Raw genomic sequence first — 18,167 nt, 5'->3', positions numbered from 1 at the left:
AGTTTACCGAGAGCATCTAGCATTTTTCGGCAATATTTTTCATTGTAAACCTAACAAACTTTTTAACAAGTTAACAGAACTGACGTGCAACTCAATTTAGTGCTACGTACCGAAAACTGTCCACCATCTATACTGAACGTCAAAAGCAAGTTAGCACGCCTATTATCACGAATTAAAAATGCAATTTTTGAGGCCGTATTACTCCAACTTAGAAACAAATTTCGAAAATTGATTTAACAGCATTCAGATAAAACGCAACGTTAACTTACCAAAAACCCCAATGTAAAGCTGACGAGCTGCATCCTGCCTTCAAAGTAAGAAGAAGAAAGTTGTCACAAGTTGTGATATGTTTTCCGGTTTGTTCAAATAAAGCTAAGTTTGCATTTGTGTTTAATACAAGAGAGAAAAGATGTAAATTGTAATATTGCGATAACTTTTTTTTTACTGTGAAACACGGATGCAGCTCATCAAATTTACATTGGGATTTCTGGTAAGTGAACGTCGTGTTTCATCTGAATTGCATAAGTAGACGAGAGGACTAGTGTAGGGGATCCATGGGGTAACAAATGTTTTCGAAATTTGTTTCTAAGTTGGAGTAATATTGCTCAAAAATTGCATTTTTACTTCGTGAAGATAGGGGGTGCTAACTTACTTTTGCCGGTGCGTTCAGTATATATGGATTTTCCCGTAAATTAGCTTTTCAGTTTAACTGAATTTATATATATTTAAGTTCGATTGATACAAAAATCAAATTGACTTCAAAAGATGGCATTTTAACATGTACATCTGCATTCTGTGCATTTACTTTTGTCAACAAGTGTAGGCATGATCAAATAGACCACATATCAAGTAGGACTGATGTATCGAATTCTCAAGGATAATTGACAAACTTCAATCTGGATTTTCTTCATAGATACTACTGGCATCTTCATACAAATAAAAGAAGTGTAAGTTTTATCCAACGACAGTCTTTTCAAATACATCCGTTAACAACAACAAACGTTTAAATCACTGTTTTACATACTAAACTATCTATATTCAAGCCGTTTTTTTACAATTTTTTAAACAATTTTTCTTAGTTGTCAAACGAATCAAGGCGCAAGAAACAGCAATTTAATAACTCTAATTTCAAGAAAAATGACTTAAAGATTTATGAAAAATCCAGATAGAAGATTGCCAGTTTTCCGTAATCAGCATTATTTCAAGCCTCGATCATTTTGATTTAAACAGAAAACTGGGTTTTCGTTAACAAGTCTAAAATTCAAAACAAGCAGCAATTGGGTCGGCACCGAAAAGGCTGAAAAACATGATTGATTTATACAAAACAAGCAAAAAGCTCAAAAGCAAGCAGTTCATCATGCAAAACTGGGATTCTAGTTTTTATTTTACGGCGATGGCGCGCTATACGCTATCTGCTCACTAAGCTGGGGCCTTTAATGAGAAAACCCCATAATATTAAGTAAGATGGTTATAATCTAGCCGAGGAGAGAGTGGATGTGGTTTATTTCAGTAACAGTAACCTGTATGAGACGTGTAAGATATGGGTTGCATTATGAGCTCTATGACATCTCCGACAACTTGTGAGGCTAAATGATAACGATCCGGCTTCACCTAAATTCCTTAACTTTCACAAACTGGGTCGAGGTGTTAATGGTAAAGCCGCTGAAAAATTAACAATGGCGGTTGACTTGCGGTTTTCAGAGCCAACAAAAAAAGCTTCACAGCTAAAATAGCAGTTTTAAGACAAAAATTTACTATTTACGATTTCGTCTTAAATGATACCAGAAGATAAAGACCGCAAAATTCACTGCATTCGTCATTTTAAAAGCAAAATTTTTGTGTTGAAAATAATATTTTCACCGCAATCCCCCGCATTTTTGAAAAGCATTCTGCGTTGAAACCTCAACCACGGAAGATGGGATCCATTTTTCAAACAAAAAATTATAAGGAAAAACTCTTGCTATGTATTTGGGGTAATAATGAAAAAGATCCTAAAAAGCGACAAGGAGATAACTAATACGTTCAATGTTAATGTCTTTTCGAATTTCTGGACATTGAAGGCGTTTCTACCACGAATGATTGAACGGAAGACAGGACACATAGTTACGATGGCAAGTGTGGCAGGCATGATTGGAACGCCTGGACTGGCCGATTACTCGGCTAGCAAATTTGCAGTTATCGGACTACATGAAGCAATGGATTTAGAACTGAGGCAAGGAATCTGTTTAATTCATATAAAAAAATTCGTTTTCATGATATAATTACATTCATGGGACCCTTACTGAGCAAGTAGTTGACTGTCACTAGTTACCAAAATTAATCGACCGTTAACTACCTGCTTGGAAGGTGTTTTCATCCATTTGTTTTCACAATTTCGCTTTTCAAAATTTGACAAAATTACTCGAGCTCAGATTACTTTAATTATCTTTAAATTCGAAGAAAAATTTACATACAAAAAACCAAAAAAGCGAGAAACAAAGATTTTTATAAAACTAATTTTAATTGCTCTCGAATGAAGCTTGAAGCAACTATTGTAAACGTTTTGGTCATGCCAAACTTTCGCTGGAAAGTTTTTGCGCATTTGCTTTAGAACATTCTTTGACTTCTTGAGTGACTTCTTCACGATTCACTTCTTTATTTTTGAGTGATCTCAATTGCTTCATTATTTGTTGCTAATATGAAAGCGATTGAGAGCGGTTAAAGATAAAAGCAGTTGTAATTTAATGGTTATAACTTGACATGGCTATCCTGAAAGTCGCAGGTTCGAAACCCTATGAGGTTGGAGTTTTTGCACACATAAAAAAAATTCTTAGCTACACCCGTAAATTAAGAGCAATGAATCCGGCGTTAGTCGGTTGGATTTAAAATGTGCCCACACTAGAGTGGCATGAGGTCTATTATTTCCAAATTTATTATTAATAGCCGCACAGCGATAGGATAGCTGGGGCTATTATTGGCCTTCTCTTGGTTTTTTTTTTAAATTTCGTCGTCGCGATTTTTGTTACGACCATATGACGTCACAACCACTTCAAATCTGCTTTTTGTTCATTCGTTCATGCAATTTCAACTGAAGTGCATGTGTGACGTCATTTTTCGCTCTTAGTGGAGCGAGTTTTTTTCGTTAATTCACGTGATAAAATTTTTGGTCACACTTGACTTACCTCACTCTCAAAAATGACTTCCTCACTTTGAAATTTTTATTTACTTTAATTCAAAGAGATAAGGTCAAATGGGTGTGTATCACTCTAAATGAAGGTTATTTGACAGCAGCTAATAGAGGCAGCAAAAACTTATACAGATTTTTAATCAAAATATATAACAAATCAGCCTTCAATGAAAAGACGAATTTTTTTGGTCTGTCTTTTTTTTAATAGCCGCACAGCGATAGCTGAGGCTATTATTGGCCTTCTCTTGGTTTTTTTTTTATTTCGTCGTCATGATTTTTGTTACGACCAATGACGTCACAGCCATTTTTTGTTCATTCGTTCACGCAATTTCAACTGAATTGCATGTGTGACGTCATTTTTCGCTCTTAGTGGAGCGAGTTTTTTTGTTCATGCGCGTGATTAAATTTTTGGTCACACTTGACTTACCTCACTCTCAAAAATGACTTCCTCACTTTGAATTTGACTTTTATTTACTTTAATTCAAAGAGATAAGGTCAAATGGGTGTGTATCACTCTAAATGAAGGTTATTTGAGATCAGCTAATAGATGCAGCAATAACTTATACAGATTTTTAATCAAGATATAACAGATCAGCCTTCAATGAAAAGACAAATTTTTTTGGTCTGTCTTTTTTACTGTTTTTTTTTAGACTGCCGATCTACGAATCTATTGCGGCTATTTTCTGGCAATCTGCCAGCTATGTTACTGTTTTTTTGAGACTGCAGATCTACGAAGCTATTGCGGCTATTTTCTGGCAATCTGCCAGCTATGTTTCAAAATTGCTATCTATTAAGGCATAAAATAATGATTCAAAGGAAGCGAGATTATTGTACTGATTCCACGTTCCAGCTGATAATTAAAAATTCACTTCTTAGCTCCTTGATAAGGAAAAACAATTCTGCCGCAAGAAATATACAATGATTCAAGCTATTTAAAAAAAATTGCAGTCGCGGAATTTTTTTTTTAAAAAACGCGGAATTTAAAAAAAAAAACCGCGGAATTATTCAGATAGAGTGGATGATTTGATTTCTCTCGAAAAGTCCGTCAAAAAATTAAACGAAGAAGCGCAAAATTGAGAACTTCAGTCTTCATTCTGAAGTCCATATAATCAAGAATTTAAACCATAATTAAAGTAGCGATCTTGATCTTAACTGAATTTTTGATGTAAATTTTCTATCTTTTTAAAACTCTTCTCCTCCTTTCATAGGGCAGTAAAGTAATTAGAGCTCTGAACTACTCTGGTAGAGTACTGACAAACCTTGCATATACGTGGTCCAGTTATTTTAGTAAACAGAGGCAAGATTTGCATTTTTGGAGTTCTAAAATTAATTATGCAAACAAAGCTAATTATGTTCTTACATTTGTAATGAAATGTATTAATATTGGTAATTAGCTAGATATTCCAGGTCGTGCGCGAGAAAAAATACGCCTGTTGCATCTCAAAAAAGTGACCATTTATCACGGCAAACTATTTCGAAACCAATAAATCCGTTTGAATGTGAACAGGTCAACATTCTTTGCCTGCGAAGCCTTCTCGGTGGTATTTTAAAATAAATGTCACAAAAACTTGACCTCAACACAGAATTCGGCTACAATTCAATTAGAAGGCAGGCATTCCCAGGGAAAAAGAATTCGTTGGCTTGTTTCAAGAGTATTTGAGCAAATCTTTTATTGGTAGTTGCGAAAATGAACTTCTTTTTGTTAATTTTGCATATTGTTGACAGAAATTTTTCTTTTTGTTGACAAATTTTTAGAATAATTCCATAATTCTTGCATACTATGCTTCTAATTAATTGCTCTCAAACAAAGTCTGCAGCAATTATATTAGTCCTGTTGGTCTTTTTCAATGCGATTTTTCGCTTGACCGATTTTTCGTCTGACCCGTTTGACTTTTCGTCCTTAAAAACGCGATAAACAGGTAGCGCCCAGCGAGCATTAAGTTTCATTAGAGGCCATTAGCCACGTTTAGTAGTCCTTCAAGTGCTTAGTGAGGTGAAGCTACTGGGAAGGCCCTAGATTAAGGTAAAAAGGTCATTTTTAGGAGTTTTTGAGCCCAAAATGTTGCAATTTTTCGACCTTTTTTGAATTTTTTGTTGGACTGTTCTAAAATTGAGGCTGCTTAAAGTTGTTAAATGTCTTTTGCAGGACATAGGTACTTTTTATGACCATTTTAAGAGCTATATATTTTGGTAATCCAAACAAAAACAACCAAAATTATACTCATTTTCACAATTTTTTCCAAGCTTTTTGAAAATGTTTGTCATTAGTTGAGTTTTTTCAGCCCTAGGTGTCCAGGAACCTCCGTTTGTGTTTGATAATAGGCTACTGCATAGTTTCTGGTGGTAATGGAATGGTTTTCAACATTTTAACATCAGGAATTTCAGCGTTTTTGGACAAAACTTGCAATTTTTTTTCCAATTTTTTTTACATTTATTGTCATTATTTAGGTTTTTTTATTCAGATAATAAGTCAGTGGAAAATTTTTTATCGGCCAAGGATTAGTTTTCAAATTTTATTATCACAAATTTTAGCAATTTTTTAAAAAAAACTTGCGATTTTTTTCAAGTTTGAAGTTTCGTCATTTTTGGGTTTCTCTAGCCTCAAAATCCAACGAACCTCCTCTAGGGTTTGATAATAGATTTAAGTACTACGAATTTAAGCAATTTTTTAATAAAAATTGACAATTTTTTTAAAGTTTTCTGAAAATTTTCGATTTTTGTTCATTTTCCGGCACCAGGGGCCCAGAGACCTCCTTCAAGGTCTGATAATAGTTGCCAGAGTTAATGGAAATGTTATCAATATTTTAATGACTCGAGTTTGAGCAATTTTTTGATAAAACTAAAAATTTTCAAATTTTCTGTAAAACCAATTATCATGTTTAAAGCTTGAAATAGAGATAATGAATGCTCTCTGAAGACAAGGAAATGGTTCTGAAGATATTAATATCAGGAATTTTAAAAATGCAATTGTTTCCAAGTTTTTTGTGTATACTTTTTCCTTTTAGGAGTTTAAAAATCATTACTGGCCAACAAAACTTTTTAAATCTTGCAGATGGGTTACACGACAGAACTCCAGAGACATGGTTTTTTTTCCAGAGACATTTTTTTTCACTGCAAAATCTGGAAATTTGTTATTTAAATTTTGCACTTTTCAGTTTTTTTTCTATATGAATTAATTACTAACAAGGCTGACGCCAACCGCTCGTTTGAGAGCAATTCGCCCGACGTTAGTCGCTTATGTTTTAATTGCTCCAACTTTCTACACTAGTTAACAAACTTAAACGTGTAAATCGCAATTCCACATGTTAAAGTATCAGTTTTTGAGGAGTTTTTACAGTACCATTCCCATGTTTGATGTTTTTTGTATGAGCAAATATTTTAAAAGAATTATGAGTAGAATAAGAGCAGCATTTAAAAACAGTTTCCTCGTGAAATTCTCAATTAAGAGGAGGAGGTTTTGAAGACAAAATCCACACGACCTTAGTATGTCCGTACGTCATCAGAACAGATCTATTCACTGGAACTACTAAGAATAGAGTACACTTAGCGATGCCAATTCTGGACATAAATTATGCTGTTGAGAAGATAGTCGAAGCAATTGCATACAAGGCAACTGTATCCTCCTTTGCTCCTACTGTGAATAAAAGTTTTTCAAATCATATAACAGGTGTGAACGAAGCAATGCCTGTTTGGTCATTGATAGTGGTTTGTACAGCCTGATAAGAGGTGGGACTAGCCATTGCATTTGATAATAACATTATAAATGCGCAAATGTTAATCATTGAAGGCTATACTCAAACGGGGGTGCTGATAGGGGGTAAAAATATCAATTCAGGAGAACCATAATCTACAGCGGTCGGGGTGGGGGGTAAAAGCATTAATTCAGAAGAACCATAATCTGCAGAGGTCGGGGGGGGGGGGAGGAGGGTAAAAGTATTAATTCAGAAGAACCATAATCTGCAGAGGTCGGGGTGGAGGGGGGGGGGGGGGGAGAATCATCTCACGAAAACCATAATCTACAGGGGCGGGGAGTAAACAGTTTACATACAAGGATGCCAAGTGTGTTCTGCCCAAATTCGGCTCATTTGTGTCGGCTTTGAAAATGGTGGTTCCCTGGCAAACATGGACAAGAGGCATCAATGTGTTCGGAATCCATCGAATATTTTCAAATCTTAGATAAACAGAAGTCAAAAATGATCAACGAAAACGAACACCAACAATAAACTTACATCAGTCGAAAGAAACCTGCAAATATGAATGAACGAATTTTCCGGATCTATTCTGTTCCCCCCCCCCCCCCCCCCCCCCCCAGCTTAGTGAGCATAAATTTTTTATGACCCCCAGGCGCACGTCCTATTTTCGGGTCTTTCCCATTATAGCCCCCCATGAAAATATAGCCCCCCATTATGGTATATTTGCCATGATGGGGGGGCTGTAGTTTATCTGACCACTAAGCTGCTAAGCTGGGGGGGCTATAATGGGAAAGACCCCTATTTTCTTGCATAGTAACCTGCTATATAACAACATATAAATTGTAACTGGGGGTCACAAAAAACACTGCGGGGCCGAAACAGAATAGATCCAACTTTCCAATCAAATGAGGTCAAGGGTTGCTAAACAAGAGCGACCAGGTGCATACGAAATTTTGCAGATACATACGATATACACTTTCATCAAGTATATAACTATTACTATTTTAACTTTGTAAATCATTATAGAACACTGATTAAGGCATCTGTATATTACTACTGGACAAATTAGTCTTATCGTATTATTCAAAGGACGGAGAGCGTGAACAATTGAGTGACCAAGATCTACTTCCCCGAAAAACGATATAGTGTACTCAAGCAAGATATCAACATGAAACAATGTAATCCAAATGATGCGGAGGCTAATTAAAATAAATATCTATATTTACAGAACTAACTCGATCTGTCGAAATAACTTTTTATGAACCAAAAAGATTAGATGTAAGTTACTGAAGACTTATTAAAGCTCCAAGAAAAATAACAACTTAAAGTCTAGCTCTAGAAATTAGTTCACAAAATCTAACAGCATAAAAAAGAAAACTTAAGGTTTGGCATTTTGACAAAATTCAACACCAAAAATGAACATTTGCGGGGTTAAGACTCCGGTTTTAAGCATATTTCTGTCAGCTAACCTTTGGCAGTTTGTTTAAAATGATTGATCGAATAATCATTAGAAAACTCTTAGACCATTTTAAAAAAAATTGAGCGAATACGCGCAGAGAAAATTCAGATAAAGTTTGTAAATTTGTTCGGAGCTCCACGCCGAGTTCTACGTCAATTCTCATCAAATTGATGGCACCTCTGTATGTTTTATCTATTCTACAAATACGTAACCGCGATTGCAAGAAAAAATGATTGATTTACACTTTTTTCTTAATTGCGTGTTATTTTGACTGGATTTCATAGCTAGGCATACTTCTAAATATCAATAGCAATAAGCATTAGCAATCAGCAATAGCAATAAGCATTACGATTTCATCTGTCACTAAACTTCGAGGCAGTAAGCTCAGTTTGAAAGATTCAACTTAGATTTAAAGATGTGAAAGTCTACTTCTTTGTCCTAGAGTTAGTGTCCTATGGGACACAAAATTAGGACAGAAAAATTGACTTTCACTTCTTTCAGTCAAAGTTCAATCTCTCAAACTTTTCTCAAACTTTTAAGCAAGATGTCGAAAAGGCGGCAAATTGAGATAAAGCGAAACAAATTTTTATTCGACGAAGTAAAAACTAAAAAAAGGAGCGCAAAAATAGCCGGCTTAAAAGATGAGGGCAATAATTAAACAAAAAGGTATTAAACAATTGCAAGACCAGACCATGCGTTTTGAATATGAAAAATTTTTTAACACCTAAACCTTATAATTTGAACATCTGATTAGAGCGGCAGAAACGCAGAAGGTCGGAAAAGCCGCAAAGAAGGTCGGAAAAAATAGGTAAGGCGAAACATGATTTTGTCTAGCAAAGTAATAAAAATAGGAGCTCAATAATAGCCTCTGAGAAGACGAGGGCCGCCATTAAAAACAGAAACCGACAATCAGAGAAATTGCGGGCAACTCAAAATATAAGGTGAAGTATCTTAGTTAAATAGCTTTCACTTTTCTGAGGGCACCGATCACAATTTCAGTTTGTGTGCATCAAATTTAAGCTCTCTCACTTTAGAATGACCATCCAAAAAATTTTAAGAATTCCAGCTTTTCAAAATAATGTCGTCGCCAATTTCGGCTATTTTGAAGAGAACTGTGGCTGTCTTCAATCAAAGTTGAATTATTCTTTGACTATAACAGCTGGTAGATCTTTTAAATCTGCTTGGAAAACAGAATTAAAACACATTTAAAGTACTGTTCTTTTTAATAGCCGCCCTCATCTTCTCAGCCGGCTATTATAGCGCTCCTATTTTTTTTTTTACTTCGTCGAATAAAAAAATGTTTCGCTTTACCTCATTTTGCCGCCTTTTCAACATTTTGCGTGAAATCTTTTTGACTTCTCTAGGCTAGTTTCTCTCTTCTCTCATTCTGCTAAAAGGGATTTTGAACATCAGTTGCTCAGCAAAGCAATTCAAAATGAACAGTCAGTATAAAAAATTGAAGTCAGAAATAGAAACGGGATAAACCCATAAAGCCCAATTTTAGATGCCCGCTATTTGAACGTCGGTCCTATAAGTATTAGTTACCTCTCTCTAATGCTGATTGTTATTGATAGTAGCCCCTGTAGCCTCTCTCTAAGAAACAGAAGTATGTTCAACTACGAAATGCCATCAAAATAAATCGGACTTAAAAAAATGTTTTTGTACGAAAATCTTTTTTTTTCAATATCTTCTGTTATTTCAATCCCAGTCATGCTTATTGGAATCAACGGCGGCTATTTTCCGGCAATCTGCCGGGTATGTTTATATGAGGAAAATAACTTTGCTAACTTTTTAACAAAATGCTTTCCTTCAGAAGGCAAAAAATCATTCAATACATCAGTTTTCCCTCTGAAAAAAATTGAGCATCAAAATGTTTTCGAAAAAATTTAGAAGCCTTTTTATTGGCGCCTATTAGCTTCTGACATTAAAAATCCAGAGCATTATCGTTCTACGAATTTTAACTTCTAATAGCAAACGCATGTCATACTTATTTTCAGTTCTTTTAAGATAAGGCCCTTCTAAAATTTCCGAAAGTTCAGAATTTTCTATTCGACGTCATTTCTTTTTGTTTTTCCTAATGTTTCTTGTTTTTCCATTTTATACTGTTTAGTTTTTGGGTTCAATAGTCCCTTTTTGAATGAGTCATTTAATTAATTTTTCTTACATAAAATAAGGTCCGGCGCTAACTTGTGACCGTAGCTGAACAGTTAAATCTGACTCACCAAGATTTTCACTGATCTGCAAATCTTCTGTTTTATTTAACTAATATTCACCTACCTTTGGTTTCATAGTGAAGATAGCACGCCGAGAGGCAAGCTCAACATGTGACTGCAAATGCCTTTGGCTATACGTGTTTACCTGAAACTGTCGACTTTTTCTTCTCTAATCAATGGAAGGATTCTGAAAACTTCAATATTTACATTGCTTGTTTTTAGAAATACTTATAACGAAACACTGCTTGAGTTATAGTATCTCTCACTCAATTAAGACAAAAGTCTACAAAAAGCGAAAGTACAGAAACCCATATATCGTAGTTTTATAACAATTGAGATGATAACCCCAATTTTTTAAAACATAAATTGACAAATGTCAGAAGAATTGCTTTGAAGGATAGGCGAGGCAATTTAATTCATGGTCTCAAGTCTAGATCAATTTTTCTTTATGGGTGCAAAAAACTTTGACCCCACCGGCATTCGAACCCCTGACCTCTCGATCCATTTCCACCCGCACTAACCACTGCACTACGAGTGACTTAATTTTGCCATGCTGCAACCGACTTTATATTAGCAACTTCGGAGCACTAGAGATCACTCAAAAATGATGAACAAAAGCGTGAAAAAGTCACCTGAGAAGTCAAAGAATGTTCTAAAAGAAAAGCGCAAAATTGTCAAGCGAAAAATTTGCATAAAAAAAGACACACACGTTTACAATAATTGCTATGAACTTCGTTCAAGAGCAATTAAAAAGAAAAACTAGGAAACAAAATGCAAAGAAAACGGAGATTTCTCGGTACAACGATCTTATTAGCCATAGAAACGAAGAAAATCAATGCTAAAAGCAAAGGCTGATTTCATTTTGAGCAATTTGCGTTAAATGTGCTGCATACAACCCAAACAAAGTAAGGCTTACTACGAAAACATATAACATACCGACTACCTAAGAACGTCTCAACTTTTTCACAGTTTCTATTTTCCCATTTTTTGCACACCAAGGGCAATTATTATTTGAAGTCTTTGATTAATTTGGACCTTTATAATGCAAAGCTGCCCTCAAATATTCTTATATCGGAAAACGGAACTTAATTAGCTTCAAATAATCCCACTATAATAAGTAAAAGCAAAATTAAAAGCCACGGAAAAATCATTTTGAGGGTCAGGTAAGTCACAAATGACCGAAAAATTATTCCCGCGAAAGATCCAAAAATTCGCTCCCATAATTGAGAAAAATGAGGTCACGCACGCAAATTAAAATAAATTGCATGCATGAGAACGAAAAGCTGAATTGAAGTAAGCATGGCTTCACATGTAGAAAAAGAGTCGCCGACGAAACAAAACTAAGAGAAGGCCAACAATAATTGGCCCACTCTGCTATCGCTATAAAACAATTTGGATCTATTCTGTTTCGGCCCCACAGTGTTTTTTATGACCCCTAGTTACAATTTATTTGTTGTTATATAGCAAATTACTATGTAAGAAAATGGCACGTGCGCGTGGGGGTCATAAAAGATTTATGCCCACCAAGCTGGGGGGGGGGGGGCGAAACAGTAGATCCAACAATTTCTAACCATTCCGAAATTTTGACTCTAGACGTTGACATAAAAATATAACTTTAATCATGACACAAAGAAAAAATATCAGCTCACATGAAAGACAACCTGGAAACAAATCTATCGAAAAGCAGTCATTTTTTAAGATGCAAGTATTAAACAGGTTTTAACAGAATTTTATACCAAACAATTCATTTCCACCATTTTTCTGTTTCGATCTTCTTCGGACTGAATAATATGCGCCACTAGATTCAGCAATCTAATGAGATTTCTCCAGTTAAGGGCGGAAGATTCCTCCAGAAAAAACAATTCGTTTCATCGAAAAATGATGCAACTTCTGTTATCGCAATATAACCTCTTTAAAACGATTAGTTCAAAAGATTTTTAAATGCTGCAAACGTTTAAAACTTGAAAGTGTTAATACGAAACTTATAATTGAATTATCAATAACGATTGTGATGACCAATCTCAATCAGAAAAGCGGCTTGCAAATTTAAGTTTACTTGAAGCCAATTAGGACAGAAAGCTATCAAACCACCAATTAATTTGGGCCAATAATCTTCAGCAACTAATTTTCACTCAAATGAATTCAGCATGACACAAAATTATTAATACAAGGGCAACAAAAAATAGAAAGCAGCCCTTAAATTACTACTAACTCAATTAAAAACATAGCTGGCAGATTGCCAGAAAATAGCCGCAATAGATTCGTAGATCGGCAGTCTAAAAAAACAGTAAAAAAGAGAGACCAAAAAAATTCGTCTTTTCATTGAAGGCTGATCTGCTATATTTTGATTAAAAATCTGTATAAGTTATTGCTGCCTGTATTAGCTGATCTCAAATAACCTTCATTTAGAGTGACACACACCCATTTGGCCTTATCTCTTTGAATTAAAATAAATAAAAGTCAATTTCAAAGTGAGGAACTCATTTTTGAGAGTGAGGTAAATCAAGTGTGACCAAAATTTAATCACGCGCATGAACAAAAAATTCGCTCCACTAAGAAGGAAAAATGACGTCACACATGCAATTCAGTTGAAATTGCATGAACGAATGAACAAAAAGTGGCTGAGACGTCATATGGTCGTAACAAAAATCATGACGACGAAATAAAAGAACATAGCAGGACAAGTCCTGAAATACAACTCAAAGAATTAAAAGAAAAGTTCAGACGTACTCTAACTGATCACCAGATCAATTGAACAATGCCAGCCAGAAAACAACAAAGTCATCTCCAAAAATTGAGAAATTAAAAGAATCAAAACTAAACAAAAATATACTCATTGCTAAAACTCTTCAAGCGTTTAAACCTAAGGCAATATTTTTCCCTTTAAAAAACTAATTCAAAAATATGTTCACACTAATTTTTGTTTCTGAAATCGGTCCAGTACTATATCTGCAAGACCTGAAAAAAATTCATTGGTCCTTAAAGATCGATTAACTCGAAAATGAACGAAAAATTTAGAAAAAAAGCAATGGCAAAAAATTTTAAAAAATTTGCTAAAAATTGTGATATAAATATCTTCAGAATATTTTCTGTTTCTATAGAGGCTATCCAGTAACCCAATTCAAAGCTTTACAAACACTCATTGGCTCATAGATCGATAGGCAATAAATTTTAGAAAAAATTTCAAACTTCAAAAAATAAAATTTGTTCTATTAAAATCTCGAACGCCATTCAATTGCCCCCTAGAAACTATCTAATAACTTAATATCACACCCTGGATGAAGTTACCTGGCTACTGAGGCAAGAAAAAAATAAATAAAAAAATACAAATATTTTGAAAAAAGTGAAAAAAATTTTGCCATGCTGCAACCGATTTTGCCATGCTGCAACCGATTTTATATTAGCAACTTCGTAGCACTAGAGATCACTCAAAAATGATGAACAAAAGCGTGAAAAAGTCACCTGAGAAGTCAAAGAATGTTCTAAAAGAAAAGCGCAAAATTGTCAAGCGAAAAATTTGCATAAAAAAAGACACACACGTTTACAATAATTGCTATGAACTTCGTTCAAGAGCAATTAAAAAGAAAAACTAGGAAACAAAATGCAAAGAAAACGGAGATTTCTCGGTACAACGACCTTATTAGCCATAGAAACGAAGAAAATCAATGCTAAAAGCATGCTAAAAATGACGTCACACATGCAATTCAGTTGAAATTGCATGAACGAATGAACAAAAAGTGGCTGTGACGTCATATGGTCGTAACAAAAATCATGACGACGAAATAAAAGAACATAGCAGGAAAACTCCTGAAATACAACTCAGAATTAAAAGAAAAGTTCAGACGTACTCTACCTGATCACCAGATCAATTGAAAAATGCCAGCCAGAACACAACAAAGTCATCTCCAAAAATTGAGAAATTAAAAGAATAAAAACTAAACAAAAATATACTCATTGCTAAAACTCTTCAAGCGTTTAAACCTAAGGCAATATTTTTCCCTTTAAAAAACTAATTCAAAAATATGTTCAAACCAATTTTTGTTTCTGAAATCGGTCCAGTACTATATCTGCAAGACCTGAAAAAAATTCATTGGTCCTTAAAGATCGATTAACTCGAAAATGAACGAAAAATTTAGAAGAAAAAACAATGGCAAAAAATTTAAAAAATTTGCTAAAATTTGTGATATAAATATCTTCAGAATATTTTCTGTGTCTATAGAGGCTATCCAGTAACCCATTTCAAAGCTTTACAAACACTCATTGGCTCATAGATCGATAGGCAATAAATTTTAGAAAAAATTTCAAACTTCAAAAAATAAAATTCGTTCTATTAAAATCTCGAACGCCATTCAATTGCCCCCTAGAAACTATCTAATAACTTAATATCACACCCTGGATGAAGTTACCTGGCTACTGAGGCAAGAAAAAAATAAATAAAAAAATACAAATATTTTGAAAAAAGTGAAAAAATTTTTGCCATGCTGCAACCGATTTTGCCATGCTGCAACCGATTTTATATTAGCAACTTCGGAGCACTAGAGATCACTCAAAAATGATGAACAATAGCGTGAAAAAGTCACCTGAGAAATCAAAGAATGTTCTAAAAGAAAAGCGCAAAACTGTCAAGCGAAAAATTTGCATAAAGAAAGACACATACGTTTACAATAATTGCTATGAACTTCGTTCAAGAGCAATTAAAAAGAAAAACTAGGAAACAAAATGCAAAGACAACGGAGATTTCTCGGTACAACGATCTTATTAGCCATAGAAACGAAGAAAAGCAAAGGCTGATTTCATTTTGAGCAATTTGCGTTAAATGTGCTGCATACAACCCAAACAAAGTAAGGCTTACTACGAAAACATATAACATACCGACTAACTAAGAACGTCTCAGCGTTTTCAAAGTTTCTATTTTTCCATTTTTGCACACCAAGGGCAATTATTTGAAATGTTTGATTAATTTGGACCTTTATAATGCAAAGCTGCCCTCAAATATTCTTATATTGGAAAACGGAACTTATTTAGCTTCAAATAATCCCACTACAATAAGTAAAAGCAAAATTAAAAGCCATTGAAAATTCATTTTGAGAGTCAGGTTAGTCACAAATGACCGAAAAATTATTCCCGCGAAAGATCCAAAAATTCGCTCCCATAATTGAGAAAAATGAGGTCACGCACGCAAATTAAAATAAATTGCATGCATGAGAACGAAAAGTTGAATTGAAGTAAACATGGCTTCACATGTTGTAGCAAAAGAGTCGACGACGAAAAAAACTAAGAGAAGGCCAACAATAATTGGCCCACTCTGCTATCGCTATAAAACAATTTGGATCTATTCTGTTTCGGCCCCACAGTGTTTTTTATGACCCCTAGTTACAATTTATTTGTTGTTATATAGCAAATTACTATGTAAGAAAATGGCACGTGCGCCTGGGGGTCATAAAAGATTTATGCCCACCAAGCTGGGGGGGGCGAAACAGTAGATCCAACAATTTCTAACCATTCCGAAATTTTGACTCTAGACGTTGACATAAAAATATAACTTTAATCATGACACAAAGAAAAAATATCAGCTCACATGAAAGACAACCTGGAAACAAATCTATCGAAAAGCAGTCATTTTTTAAGATGCAAGTATTAAACAGGTCTTAACAGAATTTTATACCAAACAATTCATTTCCACCATTTTTCTGTTTCGATCTTCTTCGGACTGAATAATATGCGCCACTAGATTCAGCAACCTAATGAGATTTCTCCAGTTAAGGGCGGAAGATTCCTCCAGAAAAAACAATTCGTTTCATCGATAAATGATGCAACTTCTGTTATCGCAATATAACCTCTTTAAAACGATTAGTTCAAAAGATTTTTAAATGCTGCAAACGTTTAAAACTTGAAAGTGTTAATACGAAACTTATAATTGAATTATCAATAACGATTGTGATGACCAATCTCAATCAGAAAAGCGGCTTGCAAATTTAAGTTTACTTGAAGCCAATTAGGACAGAAAGCTATCAAACCACCAATTAATTTGGGCCAATAATCTTCAGCAACTAATTTTCACTCAAATGAATTCAGCATGACACAAAATTATTAATACAAGGGCAACAAAAAATAGAAAGCAGCCCTTAAATTACTACTAACTCAATTAAAAACATAGCTGGCAGATTGCCAGAAAATAGCCGCAATAGATTCGTAGATGGGAAGTCTAAAAAAACTGTAAAAAAGACAGACCAAAAAAATTCGTCTTTTCATTGAAGGCTGATCTGCTATATTTTGATTAAAAATCTGTATAAGTTATTGCTGCCTGTATTAGCTGATCTCAAATAACCTTCATTTAGAGTGACACACACCCATTTGACCTTATCTCTTTGAATTAAAATAAATAAAAGTCAATTTCAAAGTGAGGAACTCATTTTTGAGAGTGAGGTAAATCAAGTGTGACCAAAATTTAATCACGCGCATGAACAAAAAACTCGCTCCACTAAGAAGGAAAAATGACGTCACACATGCAATTCAGTTCAAATTGCATGAACGAATGAACAAAAAGTGGCTGTGACGTCATATGATCGTAACAAAAATCATGACGACGAACAAAAATCATGACGACGATAGAACATAGCAGGACAAGTCCCGAAATACAATTCAAAGAATTAAATGAAAAGTTCAGACGTACTCTACCTCTGACAACCAGATCAATTGAACAATGCCTGCCAGAACACAAACAAAGTCATCTCCAAAAATTGAGAAATTAAAAGAATCAAAACTAAACAAAAATATACTCATTGCTAAAACTCTTGAAGCTTTTAAACCTAAGGCAATATTTTTCCCTTTAAAAACTAATTCAAAAATATGTTCAAAACCAATTTTTGTTTCTGAAATCGGTCCAGTACTATATCTGCAAGACCTGAAAAAAATTCATTGGTCCTTAAAGATCGATTAACTCGAAAACGAACGAAAAATTTAGAAAAAAAAATCAATGGCGAAAAATAAAAACTAAAAATTGTGATTTAAATATCTTCAGAATATTTTCTGTGTCTATAGAGGCTATCCAGTAACCCAATTCCAAGCTTTACAAACACTCATTGGCTCATGGATCGATAGGCAAAAATTTTTAGAAAAAATTTCAAACTTCAAAAAATAAAATTCGTTCTATTAAAATGTCGAACGCCATTCAATTGCCCCCTAGAAACTAATAACTTAATATCAAACCCTGGATGAAGTTACCTGGCTACTGAGGACAGAAAAAAATAAATAAAATACAAATATTTTGAAAAAAGGTGAAAAAAATTGCAAATTTAATCAAAAAACTTCTGAAAGTCGAAAAGTTAAATTGTTGAAAACAAATCCATTGAAACTAAAAACAATGCAGTAACTTTTCATAAGAACGTGGAATTTGTTTTCTCCCACTTGAGAATGGAAGAATATCAAAAACTCAAAAAAACTTTAGGAAGCCTTAAAAAAATTGCAGATTTTATCAAAAAAATGCTAAAATTCGAGACATTAAAATGTTAAAAACCATTCCATTATTACTAAAAACTATGCAGTGCCCTATTTGCAAACCTCAAAAAGGTTGCCTGGCCTCTAAAGCTGGAAAAACTGAAAAAACGACGAAAACTTTCAAAAACCTGAAAATAATG

General features: G+C 34.1%; 1 pseudogene; it reads left to right on the top strand.

Moving 5' to 3' along the window:
* The first annotated feature begins 1,979 nt into the window (after positions 1-1,979).
* Positions 1,980-7,450, top strand: LOC142352943 (short-chain dehydrogenase/reductase family 16C member 6 pseudogene; annotated as a pseudogene).
* The last annotated feature ends 10,717 nt before the right edge of the window (positions 7,451-18,167 follow it).

The sequence above is a fragment of the Convolutriloba macropyga genome, chromosome 14, assembly GCF_964194025.1.
Source record: "Convolutriloba macropyga chromosome 14, txConMacr16.3, whole genome shotgun sequence".
In the NCBI taxonomy this organism is placed as follows: Eukaryota; Metazoa; Xenacoelomorpha; order Acoela; family Convolutidae; genus Convolutriloba; species Convolutriloba macropyga.
This window is presented reverse-complemented; position numbering and strand designations above follow the sequence as displayed.